The 14,740-nt window shown below is 31.9% G+C and overlaps 1 protein-coding gene and 1 long non-coding RNA gene across 3 annotated transcripts in view; one reads left to right on the top strand and one right to left on the bottom strand.

Moving 5' to 3' along the window:
* LOC149486225 (somatostatin receptor type 2-like) overlaps nucleotides 1-14,740 on the top strand; it is a 122,036-nt gene that overhangs the window by 19,645 nt on the left and 87,651 nt on the right. The gene's annotated exons all lie outside the window — the stretch shown is intronic.
* Nucleotides 14,565-14,740, bottom strand: part of LOC149486210 (uncharacterized) — a 493,671-nt gene continuing 493,495 nt past the window's right edge. Inside the window, exon 3 of the long non-coding RNA XR_016316111.1 lies at nucleotides 14,565-14,674. This is a non-coding gene — a long non-coding RNA (uncharacterized LOC149486210). The remainder of the gene's footprint in view (nucleotides 14,675-14,740) is intronic.

The following is a 14,740-nucleotide window of genomic DNA, read 5'->3' as shown; positions in this document are numbered from 1 at the left end:
AGAAGAAGATTATGTCATATTAGCCGACAGTAAGCTAAAAGGATTCCCTTATTATCTGCTTTTTTAATAAAGAAAATGGAAAACTTAATAGGCAGGTCCTCCCGTCCATCGACGAACGTAGTGAATTACTGCACAAACTTCTTAGCAAATAAACTTACATAATTATAAAGCTTTTTAATTTAAATTATAAACTTCTAATTTATATTTATTAATTTTCATGGTCATAATAACCCATGTTAGGTCATATTATTACTAAAAACATGTTGATATCATTGTTATATAATTATTGAAATGATATGATTATGATTTCAAATATGATATAACACATTATATTGACGCAAATGTTTGCGATGAAATCACCAACTTAAATCCAATTTAACTTTCCAAATATTTTAGATATTCAGGCTTTGGGGGTCTGCAAGCAAAACAAGCTTTTCACAAGTTACCGGTAAAATATATCACGAGGTTTGGCAGTTTGATTGCAGTCTGTCCTACTTCAAGTTAAAACGGTGCTTCATCAAAAACTATATCATATTATCTGCTTTTAAAATAGATGGGAGTTTAATGGACTTGGGGATTTTGTATATTTTTGTAAATAAACTTTTAAACTTCTCAAATAAGTATGTAGTGTGAAATATTAATAAGTTATTTCGTAAGGTTTATCTAAGGGTTTATCAAAGTAAATGTTTCTTAAAAGGTGTGTCATTTAATAACTGTTATAATAATAGACATAAACACAATATTTTTTTTTATTTCTTAAAGTTTTATTTTTCTTTTCTTAAAGTAAATTGTAAAGTAGTGTTAATTAAAAGTGCAATTCAAGAAAGCTTTGAGTTCTTTGCAACAACTCCTCTATATATTTTTATGTTTATTTTACATTGTCTTATTAAAATGGCTAAAGGACCAAGTAAAAATATTATAATTCTAGATTTAAGATAATATGTTTAAGAGGAAAATAAATTCCGATACTTTCTTAATAATATTAGTCTGTACATGGACGATAAATAGGTACCTCATATTTAAATATACGGTTGTGTTAATTATAATTTGCTAGCTTGAAATAAATTTATAAAACCAGGAAAGAAATTGGATACATTAAATACGTTTATAATGTACTATTTAATTTAAACATTGATATTAAACACAGAACTGCGTATACTTTCAGCGGTCGTGTTCATTTAAATTTTCAACGTTCGCGTTCTGATTAAATTTAAAATTTTAAAAGCTAGCTTTTATTTAAATTTCATAATTTTATACGTTAAAAGTTACCGAATAAGCTTCTTATGTTCTGAAGGTTAGTAATTAATGCATATAAATAGGTAATATTTAAAATGATATTATGTTTATCACATGTGAAATAAGTAATTGTAAGTCACAAATGATTTATTATAAAGTACTAGGTTTCCGCCCGCGGCTTCGCCCGCGCAGTCAAAGAAAAACCCGCATAGTTCCCGTTCCCGTGGGATTTCCGGGATTGCGTCATTTTCCCGGGATAAAAAGTAGCCTATGTCCTTTCTCGGGTATCAAAATATCTCCATACCAAATTTCATGAAAATTGGTTCAGTAGTTTAGGCGTGATTGAGTAACAGACAGACAGACAGAGTTATACTTTCGCATTTATAATATTAGTATGGATTTAGTAAGTCTCCATACTCCACGATAGGACATGAAACTTCACACATGCACGACACTCTACTCGAGAATATAAGAGTCGAGAGCTATAGAAATTGTCCATCCACTCACCACATCCAATAAATAATTTGATCACGTGGTATTGGCAGTTTAATAGACTCCTGACCTCAGTACCCTGGAATTGGCACACTTTAAAGTTGAAATGCTCTCAATCATACTTCAAGTTCGAGGAATGGAGCTTGCCCAGTCTACAACTACTCGGAAAGTCTATGCATTTCATTCGGAATATAATGTGAATTTTATTGAAACCGAAGAACTGTAAATAATATTAAATTTCAACTGAGATTCGCTATATTTTCCCGCAGAGTTTCCGCTGATCGCTTTGCAGCTAACTAAATAAAAGTCTAGTACCGACTTGTAAAATAGTATTCCACAAAATAACGAAACTTACGATGAAATAACGAACTCTATATTCGATGAAATAACATTCAGTATTAACGTTAAGTATACATCGCTGATAAATTCAACTAAATCTGTTTGTTTATAAACAATCGTATATTTTGTTAAACAAACAAATAATTGTTGTCGCTATGTAAACAAATTATACAAACTGAATCCAATTCAAATAAATACATTATCAAACAAACACATCAATTTATTTAAACAATAATAATTTATAAATAAAATAGGTAATACTTGTTTATGTAGTACATATATTATTATTAGTCTGGTAATACTAATAAAAACATAGTAAATAGTTGACTAGTAAAATACACGCGTGAGTATTCGTAGTTCGTAGTAAATTCGGATTTCAAAAGCGCCGACGAGAGGAAGAATTTTATTGCATAGCTTCTATCGCGGGCATTGAGCGCGGGGACTGAATCCAGAAATTCCGTAACGAAAAACCCTCACGCTCCCCACTCCGATGGGCGCGGCGGTGTGGCTTGAAGGCATATAAAATTTTAGCATGCAATAGCTTTACCGCGGCAGTCCCCGAGTGCCACACGTCTTTTTATATTTTTTTATTTGATTTTAATGAATGCGTGCACTGTATAGGTAAGTTCTTCTATTTTATTATTGTGCTCTTGGAAGTGGTTTTATTTTTGAATACCAAGCTATTGTATATTGCACGCCTCATAAGCGAAGCGTTGAGGTGGGTACTACTGTCACTTCGCGCAAAACATCTGATTTTTCAAACTTAAAATGTCTTTATGTATCATACATTGCACTTGTAAGATAATACATACACACACATATTAAGAAAAAACACTATTTTTAACGTTCATGATATTTTTGATGTCATTTTTGTTATTTAAACTAGTTAAAAAACAGTTTAAAAAAGTTCTGTCTTGGACGTCCGTGTGTCTGTATGTGCGGATCCTTTTTCTTGTTAACACGATAGCGACCGAAATACTTCACTAATCGAGTCTTTTTTTTTCTCTTACGCTTGAGTATGCTCAGGAATAGAACCCTTTCATTTTTCAGGGTCTGATTCGATGTGGTTTAATTGTTATTAAATAAACAAAAATAATAATTAATAAATATTTATTAAAAAAAAATTATGAGGCGTGCACTTTTGGATTTTCCAAATTTTTTTTCTATATGCGTTTATTTACATGTCTTAATTGTTATCGGTATCCTGTAATTCTAAATCGTATCGCAATTATACTATTCAACTTGTTAAATGGTAACTCTTAATGGTTACGTTATGAATCGAAAGCCATCGATTTTAACCTATTACATATTCTGTGATTTTATGCATGTACCTCAACATAGACTCAATCATATTATATTTTGAAGGCGGATTATTCGCTCCAGCAAGAATAGTAAAACGAGAGAGGTTAATTGTTTAAATTGCAAAAAATACAATTGTAGATTACCTAACATCATATAATTCAGTGCTTGTAAATTAGAAACTCCTCGTGAAGGTCGGTCAGTCTGAGCGACGTATGAAAGGTTTAAATCCTAATGTTTCAGTGGCATACGGGCTGCGGGTACTACGCATGAACATAAAGATAGTATCATACTAACAAGCAATTATTTTACTTTATTTTTCTATTTTCAGCAAATTTGTAGTAAGAAGCTCATAGGTATTTCTTTTTTATGATAAAAACATTTAAGGCACAGATGCAACAGCGACCTATTTCAAATTGAATGACATGTCAAGTAGACAAATATATATTTCAGTATCGACGTTTGAAACATGAATCTTATCTTATATATAAAATTCTCGTGTCACAATGTTAGTCTGCATACTCCTCCGAAACGGGTGGACCGATTCTCATGAAATTTTCTGTGCATATCGGGTAAGTCTGAGAATCGGCCAACATCTATTTTTCATATGTACCACGGGCGAAGCCGGGGCGGGCCGCTAGTAAGTATATAAAATTCTCGTGTCACAATGTTAGTCTGCATACTCCTCCGAAACGGGTGGACCGATTCTCATGAAATTTTCTGTGCATATCGGGTAAGTCTGAGAATCGGCCAACATCTATTTTTCATATGTACCACGGGCGAAGCCGGGGCGGACCGCTAGTATAAATATAGAAACATGTTTATTGAGAGGATGCAATACCTTATAATATTAAACAATAACTTCTTTCAAGAGAAATTATTAATTCCCTGATGACTTCCCATCAAAATAATTTGCATAGCAGTTAAATAATCCGACATTATTTCTTAATGAAAAGTAATTTGGGTGAAATTAGCGAACGAATCGAAACAATCCAGCATTTGTCTACAGCGATGAGTCGCTTGTTTGCGCCGGGACGAGCTTTTAATTGTTTCCATTTCAATCTGTTTTCACAATTATATTTATACTAGCTTCCGCCCGCGACTCCGTCCGCGCGGATGTCGGTCTTCGCGTGGATGTCGGTCTTCGCGTTTATTTCTCCATTTTGAGTAACTCTGACAATAACATCTTATAAATATCTATTGGACCCAAATACGGCTAGGCCTATAATAATACCCAACGTGTGTTCGCGGTTCTACAGAACAACGTCTATGGATAAAACTGAAAAATTAAGATTATTTTTTTTCTACGTATTTTTCCAGGGTAAAAAGTATCCTATTTTACGCCCAGGATAATAAGGTATGTATAATTATACCAAGTTTCATCGAAATCGAACCGTTAGTTTTCACGTGATGTCTTCACATACAGACAGACAGACAGACAGACAAAAATTTTTTTTATCACATATTTGGGTTTGGTATCGATCCAGTAACACCCCCTGCTATTTATTTTTTCAATATTTTCAATGTACAGAATTGACCCTTCTACAGATTTATTATATGTATAGATATAGATTATTGGAATATATTATAAAGGGAAAGATTTATAATTTAACTTATGTTCTGTGGAATTAATAAGAAATCCTCGCATTTGTTAGTTATTACTATTTATGGTTATAGTCATAGGTTATAGTCGAATACAAATATTAAGTAATTTAAAATCGAACACTTTCGAATAGTGATACCCTTATTAAGATAAATAATCCTGTTTCTTGTTTAAATATACCTACAATACCGAGATATACGACATAAAATTTTAAAATTTATAGGGTAAATAATTAACTATATTTTAAACCCATTGTCTCGTTTTTGTTATAAAAGCGTTTAGCTGTGGCGGGATAGATAGAGTGTAATTCAATTGAAGAAAGTTCACCGCAGCTCCTGATTTATGTCCGCGCGTTTATTGTTTTGTGAACTAAACTTATTACAGAAACAAATAAATCAAACATTTAGTCGCGTCTGATGCGTGTTTAATGGTCGAGTGTCTCGTCGCAGTTCATCTACACACTACACTTGCACAGATTTTATTTTTTTATTTCAAACTACTCTCACACTCTATAACCGTTCTGTTTCTATGAAAAAGCCAATTGCCCCTTGGAGGGACAGAAAAAAAAATATTATCTTTTATTGATTGGTTTTCTTACGGAGCAAGTAGAAAAAGTGAAAGTACCTTCTGTACAATACTAGAATTAAACTAAATGTCCATCTGAAATCAAAAACTATCATATTCAGCGATAAAATATTCATCGTATATCAAAGTGAATCAAAATAAAATGCTGATGATTGAAACGTGAATAGAATTAATAAATCTTCAAACTAAGCTATAGTTTTCAGAACACAAAGAGCGACGCCCAACAAGGAATGTAATATTTACTTCATAACATCGCCTGTTTTTGCGAACATTCCTATCGAAAACCTATTAATTTAACTTCTGTTCTATCGGCAAAACTATGAAAGAGCATTCATATCGTAGTTGGCACATCAAATAAAACTTTGTTATAAATTGCCCATTGAGTCTTAAAAGTCACTTACGGATATCGCAGTGCTTAATCAAAAGCTACTTTGGTTTATACTCGCACAGCTCTTCGTAAGTCTAGATTCTGGTTTAAGCTAGATTTATTAGACCTCTGGGAAATAAAATAAAAAACGCAGACGGTCAGCGGACGATAGTCCCGATTATGGATGATATTCGGATTGTTACGAGCGAGTTCTATATTTATTTATTTGTATTTTGGTCAGTTTGAAACGAGGTTCTAAATTAAACAAAGTTAGATGAATCGTCCGTCCGTAAGTTATTTTCGATGGTTTCAACAACATTTATAACTACCGTACCTATAAAATTCATATTTTGTGAAATATTGTGCATGATTGTGCTATCATTTTTTTAATTCTTAATTTTGGCATTTGGTGTTGCCAAAAGTAAGTCTAGTGAAAAAGGATTTATTTGAAAATAATATGTGGATGGTTGCTGTTTTTGTCATTTTTTTTAAATTTCATGAAAAATAAATTTTCAAATTAGTATGAAATAAAGGAAATTTAATTAATAAAATGGAATCGCAGACGGGAACCTCTAGAGTTCGAAACATACCATTAACCTGAATGCTAGATGTTTTTGCCTGTTTTATGTGTATGCTAATTAAGTTACCGCCTTTTATTCAGATTTTAGTGCCTACATATTTTAGGTTTTAGTAGTGAGAAGCCTAATTTACGATTGGTCTAGACAGCAAGAAAACTCAAATATTTGTCTCATTGTTCTTCTATATCATATTAATTTATGCAAAAAGCTCTTTTAAGAAAACGTTAAATGATATTTTTTATGTGACTGGAACAAATGAAATTCATAAATACTTTTTCAGCGACTTACGAAAGTTGCTAAGTTTATAGAAAACTACAATTATACTAACATATAGAAAAAAGTAGATACGTGTTAGATACTGTAATCGTAGAGCTTCAGATTTTTATTGATTCGTGGTGGTGAAACTTTATGATCATTATGTAGGTACTTTTCATCGATCATTCCAAGGAATAATCTGATGATTAACATCCATGTTTACATCGTTGTTTTTCATGAGCTTTTACAGAAAACAGTAAACAAAAGGGACGATAAATTTTACAAAAAATCTGTGGTCCAATAAATTAAGGTGATTTTCACACGGGCGGTTTTGCCGCGGCGTCGAATTGAATTTGGTCGCACCGCACACCGCCCCCTATCAGCGCGTAAATTTAAATCCTGGAGAAAACCACCAAAGACAATTAATTGTAAACAAAGCGAGGTTTCGTATAGATTACTTTGTTTATTTTGTTGGGCATTGTTTGTTAAAACATTTTGTTATAAATAAGCGTAATTTAAAGAAGGATTAAGAGGAATCTTCACGGTAGTATTCTACGAAGTATGTGATAATTAATTTTCTGTCTCTTTATTTAGCGTAAACTAAGTAAGATGGAAGTTTCTTTTTCAGTAATTCCTACACTAGATCCGTTGATCAAAGCAAGATTTTTAATTACCACTAAAGGCTAACCGCCTACAAGAAATCTCTACAATCCGTCAGCTTTAAGGATACACGCAAGTAGATTATATATTTTAGTCTCAACGTTCATTAACGCTAAGTCCCGCAAATGATGTGTAACTAAACACGTAAACACGGTCCCGCGTGTCGGCGCGTCTGTCACGCGGCCGCCCGGTCGGGACACGTGACACGATCTAGCCTTAAATAGTTATGTTTCCATACGCTTCATTATTAATAGTATTAGCAAAATGTTGGTAATTAGCGATTTTAATTTGTGAGCTGTAAATTGGGAAGTGGGAGTGGGAGTATTTTAAGTCTTCCAAAAATATCCATATCACAAAAATTCTGTTTTCTTTTTAATGTAGTTTAATTTAAACATCACCTATCTCATTATATTTCCTAAAAGTAATCCTATCCAAAGGTTGCCTGGCAGAGATCGCTTGAAAGCGATAAGGCCGCCTATTCAGCATGTTTATCTTATATGTTTTTCTCTTTTTCTTTTCTTCTGTATGTGTGTGTTAAATAAAGAATTTTGTATTGTACATATTTTATTGTATTGTGTTTTGCTACTTAAAACGAGCGTAAGCATGACTTGTGGGTAGCATGAAATTATTGCATAGCAACAAATATTATAGGATCCTTATTTTCTCCGAATACCGCTGATAATCTTTGATCATTCCATACATGGAAAAGATTAGACAAGCTTGAAAAGGAAATGTAACAGTTTGCTCGCTTTTCTTTGGATTTTCGTGGTTAAATAAACGATGTGACATCGATTGGTCGTGTCAAAAGAGTTACAAGGATAAAGCAAAAGGGACAAAAAAGGTAGCCGCAGTTTTTAGATGTATAACTTGTAAGGGATAATCTCTGCCTTTCCACGTGGAAGCGTCTTTTTGCGGATCGTTTTTATTTGTACATTAACTTTGGAAAAAGTTTAGTTTCAGTAGAATAGTTACTTGTCTGGTAAAATTCGGACGTTGATAAAATTGTAAGACAATAAAGGGAGAAAGGAATATTTAATTGGTAAATTCCTTTGTCTTGCGTAAAGAAGATGAAGAATTTATATTTGGTATTAAAATATTTTGTCTTTATTCATGCTTAGAAAATTTTCGAATCAACTAGCAATTTTGCTCATTGGTCACGTCAAATTTCGTTGAAAGTAAGCAGGTAACTACTAGTAGTTTAAAGCGACTAAACAAAAATTTGAATATACTCAAAGGCGTTGTAAAAATGTATAACTTCGTTTCACACCAACAAACTGTAATGAAATTGAATCGTTTTAGCATAATACTTTATGAACGAAACATTTTTTTTGTAAATTGATGTTTATTTTTTTTATTTTACTATAGTATAATATAAAAGGTAAACAATTGTTTGTCGCCACGGGTTATTTTTAAACATCCGCCCTAAACGTTGTTTAGCAGCGGCCGGTCCTTTGTCAATATTTTGGGAGATGAGGTGAAATTAGATTACTTAGCGCTCTAGTTTTAGAAGCTAGAGTTTCGGCCAATGTTATCGTCTATTGGAAGTATTTTCACGTTAACTGATTATTATTCTGTGTCGTATACTTAAGTATTGTCCTTCTATAACTAGGCTACTAGGAGTAATTTTATTATGTTTGTAATTATTGGTCTATGAACTATAATAATTTATGATGTATGAGCAATGGCTTTGCATTTTATTTTTAAAATTAAAGTCACGTGGTCTGTGGAAAACATAATACTTTAACTTATTATTATTAATTTATTTCTTATACCTATTTCGAGGCATGGCACTACAGAGCATAATATTACATACCCACAGTGTCTTTGAACTTGGAAACAAATCCACCTTCGACACGCGCGCCGCAAGCAAGATATAAAGATTAGTGAGGAGCTTATATCAATGCTATGTAAAGTTACTATAGACTAGCAGAATAGTATCGGGTTGCGATCTAGGTGGAAGGTAATTTTAAAATGCATTTTTATTTGAATGCAATATCAAATATTGGTAATATTGGCATTTGGTTATGCTGTTTAAACTTTTTATATAAAATAACCATACGAGTGTTATGAAAGTATGAACCGTGAGCGATTAGATTTTTTAGTAAAATACAGTACCCTGTACAGTATTTTCACTCGCGATATTAAACTCAATTCGCTAAGTATATTATATAATAATACATATCATATTTAATTCAGTACATGTCTTTCAAAAGATATTTAGATTCATCATAATATTATTATCTAAGCATTATGAAGCTTTCAGTAATCAGCAAAATCCATAACAATATTATAATTCAATTTTGCTACAGTAAATCTAAATCGCTTTATATGTTTACCGCTAAATTATACAAACACGTCAAAATTACGACTGTTCGAGCTTAAAGTACTCAGCGGTTGAAATAATGAGATTATTATCATTTATCACACGTGCGCGACAGCCTATCTTCTGTCTCTATCTATAGCTTTTGTCTCGCTCCATCCTTCACTATTGTAATTCAAAACTTAGTATGTAGAAACTTTCATGGATTCAGATCAATGGCGGTCTAGACATGATTGACAAAATACTGACTGTTTGTTGTGATATTAAAAGGTTATTTTAACGTTTTTTTTTTGTAAAGGCACCCGTCAATGTTATTTATTAGGTTCGTAGTTCGATTCAAATCTTAATACAAAATAAGATAAAGTCCTAACTACAAAAAAAGTTAAAAAATGGTTGGCAAAAAGCTTAGAAATAAAAATCTTCACGATACGACATTAACAACATTTGTTTTTAAATAGGTTTTATGTCATCTTACATACTTACAAGAATTCAATTAATAATTTTGTTTGAAGGATCATTTATCTAAATATAACTTTAACTAATGAAAAACAATGTTATACAAATTCTGAAGCAAATTACAATCGAAGAATGCTCTACACAGCACGTACACGTAACAAAATCAATCTCAACAAAGCTTGTAAATATACGATCGTGCAGATTTACCTGTTGCACCAAGGCACAAGGTACACTAAGCTAGCTATCGGTGAGGATTACCGGGCTGCGAGCTGCAGGCTGCAGGCACGTACCTCATCATACATTATTGGGACTGCACGTGAATCTTTCTTGTTTGTTTATTTAGTAAAGTGTGTATGGAAGTTGTGTAGGAGGTGTTGATAACGTACTTATTAACTCAGGCCCCGGAATCACAGACACAATAGAAAATCTATTGTGTCGCGGACCGATCTGGCTGTTCGGGGCTCAATGGGTTATAAGGGTTTCTTGTATACAGAATTACAGAAAATGAAGGTTTTGAAAAAATGATATTTGAGAAAATAATAATTTATCGATATAAAAGGCAAAAAAGTTTTTAAATCGTAACTTTATTTGATGTTATTTAACTTAATTGCAAGAGAACAAAATATTATGGTTATAAATATAATTATAGTGTAAAATATTTTGTTTGCCATTAGATTCTTAATAAATCTGGGTTACAGATCGAGTTATATGAAAATTAACTTAATTTGTAACTAAGTTTCCACAAACCATAATTATGTATCCTCCTTAACACACATAAGTTAATAACAGTATGTAAGTAGTCCGTGTATTTAGGTCAGATTTGGTCCTTTGTAATTAAACAAATTAAGTAATAACATCAACAGACTGGTAATTCAATCTAGAAATTTCATCAATATAATAAAGGTTTTATTGGTCCCATTCTTTTGTTCTGAATTATTTGAAAATTGAGCATTGTTTATAATTATCCTATTAACTCAAAGTTTCTAGCTGATAATTCTATAAAATATACAAGTTTATTTCTTCATTAGAGGAAATGTTCGAAATGGTTATGATCAAAAACATCATTAAGGAGAGTCCTATCCAATTAGTTCCCTTCCTCTTTAATGCCGACAATTATTAAATAATCTCCAATACTTAAAAGGCTACGCGAAAGTTTCGTAGCTGCAAGAAATTATATAATGTTATTTACTTTTTATTTCACAGAGTATATATGTATAAACACACAGCCAGTTTTAAACAGGTAAACAGGTTATAACTGCCCTAAAATTTTGGAAATTATTTATTAAATAAAACACGCGTAATGCCAGCAAGTATAAAATTACTGTGTGAAAATATTTACTTATTCGACCTTTTTGCATTTAAAGGTACAACCACATTGTTAATGGTTACGCAGAGCCTAAACAAATTAACCCAATGAAGCAATGAAATGTTAAAATCATATAAAATTAAATATTCTATAATGAAGATGTCGGATAAGTTGATTATTTTTGCAATAACGGAGTAATCACAAAATGAGGTAAGCCATCACTCAAAGTGATTAAGTATCTCGGTGTGACGCCGCCATAAATCACAGATCAGAGTTTGCGAAAATACTGCTTCAAATTCACGGAAAAATCACAAAAACTGACGGCTCATGGTGTATACGATTTCCATTGCTGAGTACATTGCTATTCCGTTTCGGTTTATGTTAATGAGCTAGCGAATTAATGCAGCAATGTATATAACTATTTTTTTTTCAGGTAGTTTTTTGGTGGATGCCGTATGATCAAGGTATTTATAATTATTCTCTAAAAGTACATCTTTTTTTGAAATTAAAGACATTAACTGATTTAAAGCGCAATTTAATCTACGTTAAAATATCTTCAAACACATGAAAATACCACCAGTAGGTATGTGATAATGTCTGATTTCGGAAAGGTACTGAAGGCTTATCACTGAAATACACACACACTCATATTCGGTTCAAAGGCGTATGGTATAAACTATAAAGTAAAACAGAACTTAAATAAAAACCCCGTTATATTTTGTTCAGGCACTTTATAGGCTTTGAAAACATTTTTTCAATCATTTTAATATACTTTTAAGAAGGGCTTTTATAATAAAACGGCCTCTTATACAAGATTTGCAAACTAAGTTTAACAGGCAATCGATGATTACATTTCCAATGTTTGCAAATACATATTATGTAACGTTACATAACTTAACCCTTCGTACAGAATTGTGAAAATACAAATATTGCTTATGTGCACTACAAATAAACTGAATAAAAAACGCAGTTCACAATTGTGTACATAGTATAATTTACTTATACCGTACTCAAAGCATACACTTACAAACATCAAGTGCTTAACAATAAGAACCTTAACAAATATAAGTCACTCGTATCAGCTTCAAGTGAGATTAGTCACCTGTCGAGAGTTACGCAGTTCAACGACCTTCACCTTTAGACGTGTAATAAATTGCCAATTTCCTGTGATCAGCTACTGCATGCCGTAACGTCTTTTTATAAGGGACTTTAACTGCTTCCGTTATCTTTTAAGTATATTTTCAGATAATCTTTTCATCTTTTATGGCGTATTGTATGCGATACTTGCATTGTCCTTTTTGGATATGAAATTTAATATTCTTTTGGGTAACAGGCTGTTAGTTATTTTTATGCTACTAATATCTATTATAAATGGGAAAGTTTGTATGTTAGTTTGTTACTCCTTCACGCAATAACTACTGAACCGATTTTTATGGTATTTGGCTCACCCATAGGAGGTAACTTGGATTATCATAAAGGATTATTTTAATCCCGAAAATCCAACGAGACCGAGTACTATGCGGGTTTTTCTTTGAAAAGCCAATGGTAAATGTGAAAAATAAAACTAATAATAACTACATGCTAACGGCTCTACCCTATTCTTTAAATATTGAGTTCATATTTCATCACTCGGGTGTGAATGTGATAAACATAAACCTAATAATGATATCAAACATTAGTTAATGCTAAACACTCTTTATACATCGCAACTGCGTAATGTTTTCGTGTGTCATTACCTTCCTACATTACGTAGTTAAACTAAAAGCTCACCTTAATTAGAAATCCCGCTTTATTACGGTAATATACCATGCTCTGGTAACATATAGAGAAGAGCTAATAAACGCGAGCGAACACTCCAAATATATTTTCCGTAAAAAATGCAGAAAGCTGTAAATCTGGGAATGAATGGAGACGAAGTATGTAACTATAGTACTGTGAAAGAAAAAATGGTTGAGGCTTTCAGTTGAAGAGATCTTTTCAGAGCTGAAATTTGGGATAAGCGAATTGAAATGGCGAGTTATTTTTGGGCTTGTAGAGTAATAATGAATTCAATGCAGCTAGTTAGCTGGTTGTGGGTGATTTGCGGATTAAATTTGTAGTTTTATGAAGATATTTTCATACTTATTCGTAGAATTAAATATTTTAACAGTAGGTATGTAATTATATGGCACAAAGAGGTACAATAATAAACTATGCTGAATATACGTCACAATAACCTTTTAAAATGGATTAAAAATGCATTTTACCTTTGACATGCTGAATACAAAAGATTACACAATAAAGAGTTATTGAACGCAAAAAAATCGCTAATTGGAAATGAAATCCGGATTTAAAAAGTTATTTACAATATTATTCAGTCTGCAGTTATTTATTTTATTTAATCAGTACATTTTTTTATTTGTAAAAGCTTATCCTACTTATGTTTTATTCGTGAATGTTTGTAATGGGTGGATGGATGTTTGTTAAATTTTCGAGCAAAATACGAGTGATTATATTTGAATAAAACTTGGTAAGAAAATAGACAATTTTCTGGATCTACCTTGTAATCGGACATAGGTTACTTTTAATCTCTCCTATAACACGAGTAATTTCACGGGTTTCGGCTAGTCGTAGGTATATTTATGTCACGTATTAACAGATCTCTCAAATGAGTCCAATAACCCTTTGCTAAATTCGAACATAATTTGTGTATCAACGGACGAATGGACGGACATGAGCTCTCTGTAATCATATTGATCGCACTCAAACTTTGAACCACAGAGCATTGTATGCTGGATGGATCAAGATTAAGTATTTATTATCCATACTAGCATATAAATTGAAGTTGAGGCACATAATAAAAATGTGATAATATGTTAATTGTAATTTATATAACACAGTTTGTTAGGTATGTAGTTATGTACGGATGGATTTTTGTAAACATCTTAATAAGTTAAACATCCCTACATCTTTCCATTCTCATTCATATATATATATATTTTAATATTTTACTTAAGAAGTAGAAATTAATAATTTAAGATACAAACCTTATCCAGTCCAATCTTGATCTGTGGTTTGAACTTTGATAGTAGAGATTGTCTAATCTAAAAATGAACGCCCCTCCACTAAACTTAATTGTTTCAATGTGTGAGGACAAATAATTATTGAACCACTTTATATGTGTGCGCGGGTTACCTATCTTAATCTCGAATTTTAATATTCCGAATATCATAATCCAGAAAACGTTTGGACATTTTTTCATAAC

Source organism: Colias philodice, chromosome 9 (assembly GCF_061535455.1).
Source record: "Colias philodice isolate Cphi_HAF_F1 chromosome 9, ilColPhil1 Martin Lab GWU primary, whole genome shotgun sequence".
In the NCBI taxonomy this organism is placed as follows: Eukaryota; Metazoa; Arthropoda; class Insecta; order Lepidoptera; family Pieridae; genus Colias; species Colias philodice.
This window is presented reverse-complemented; position numbering and strand designations above follow the sequence as displayed.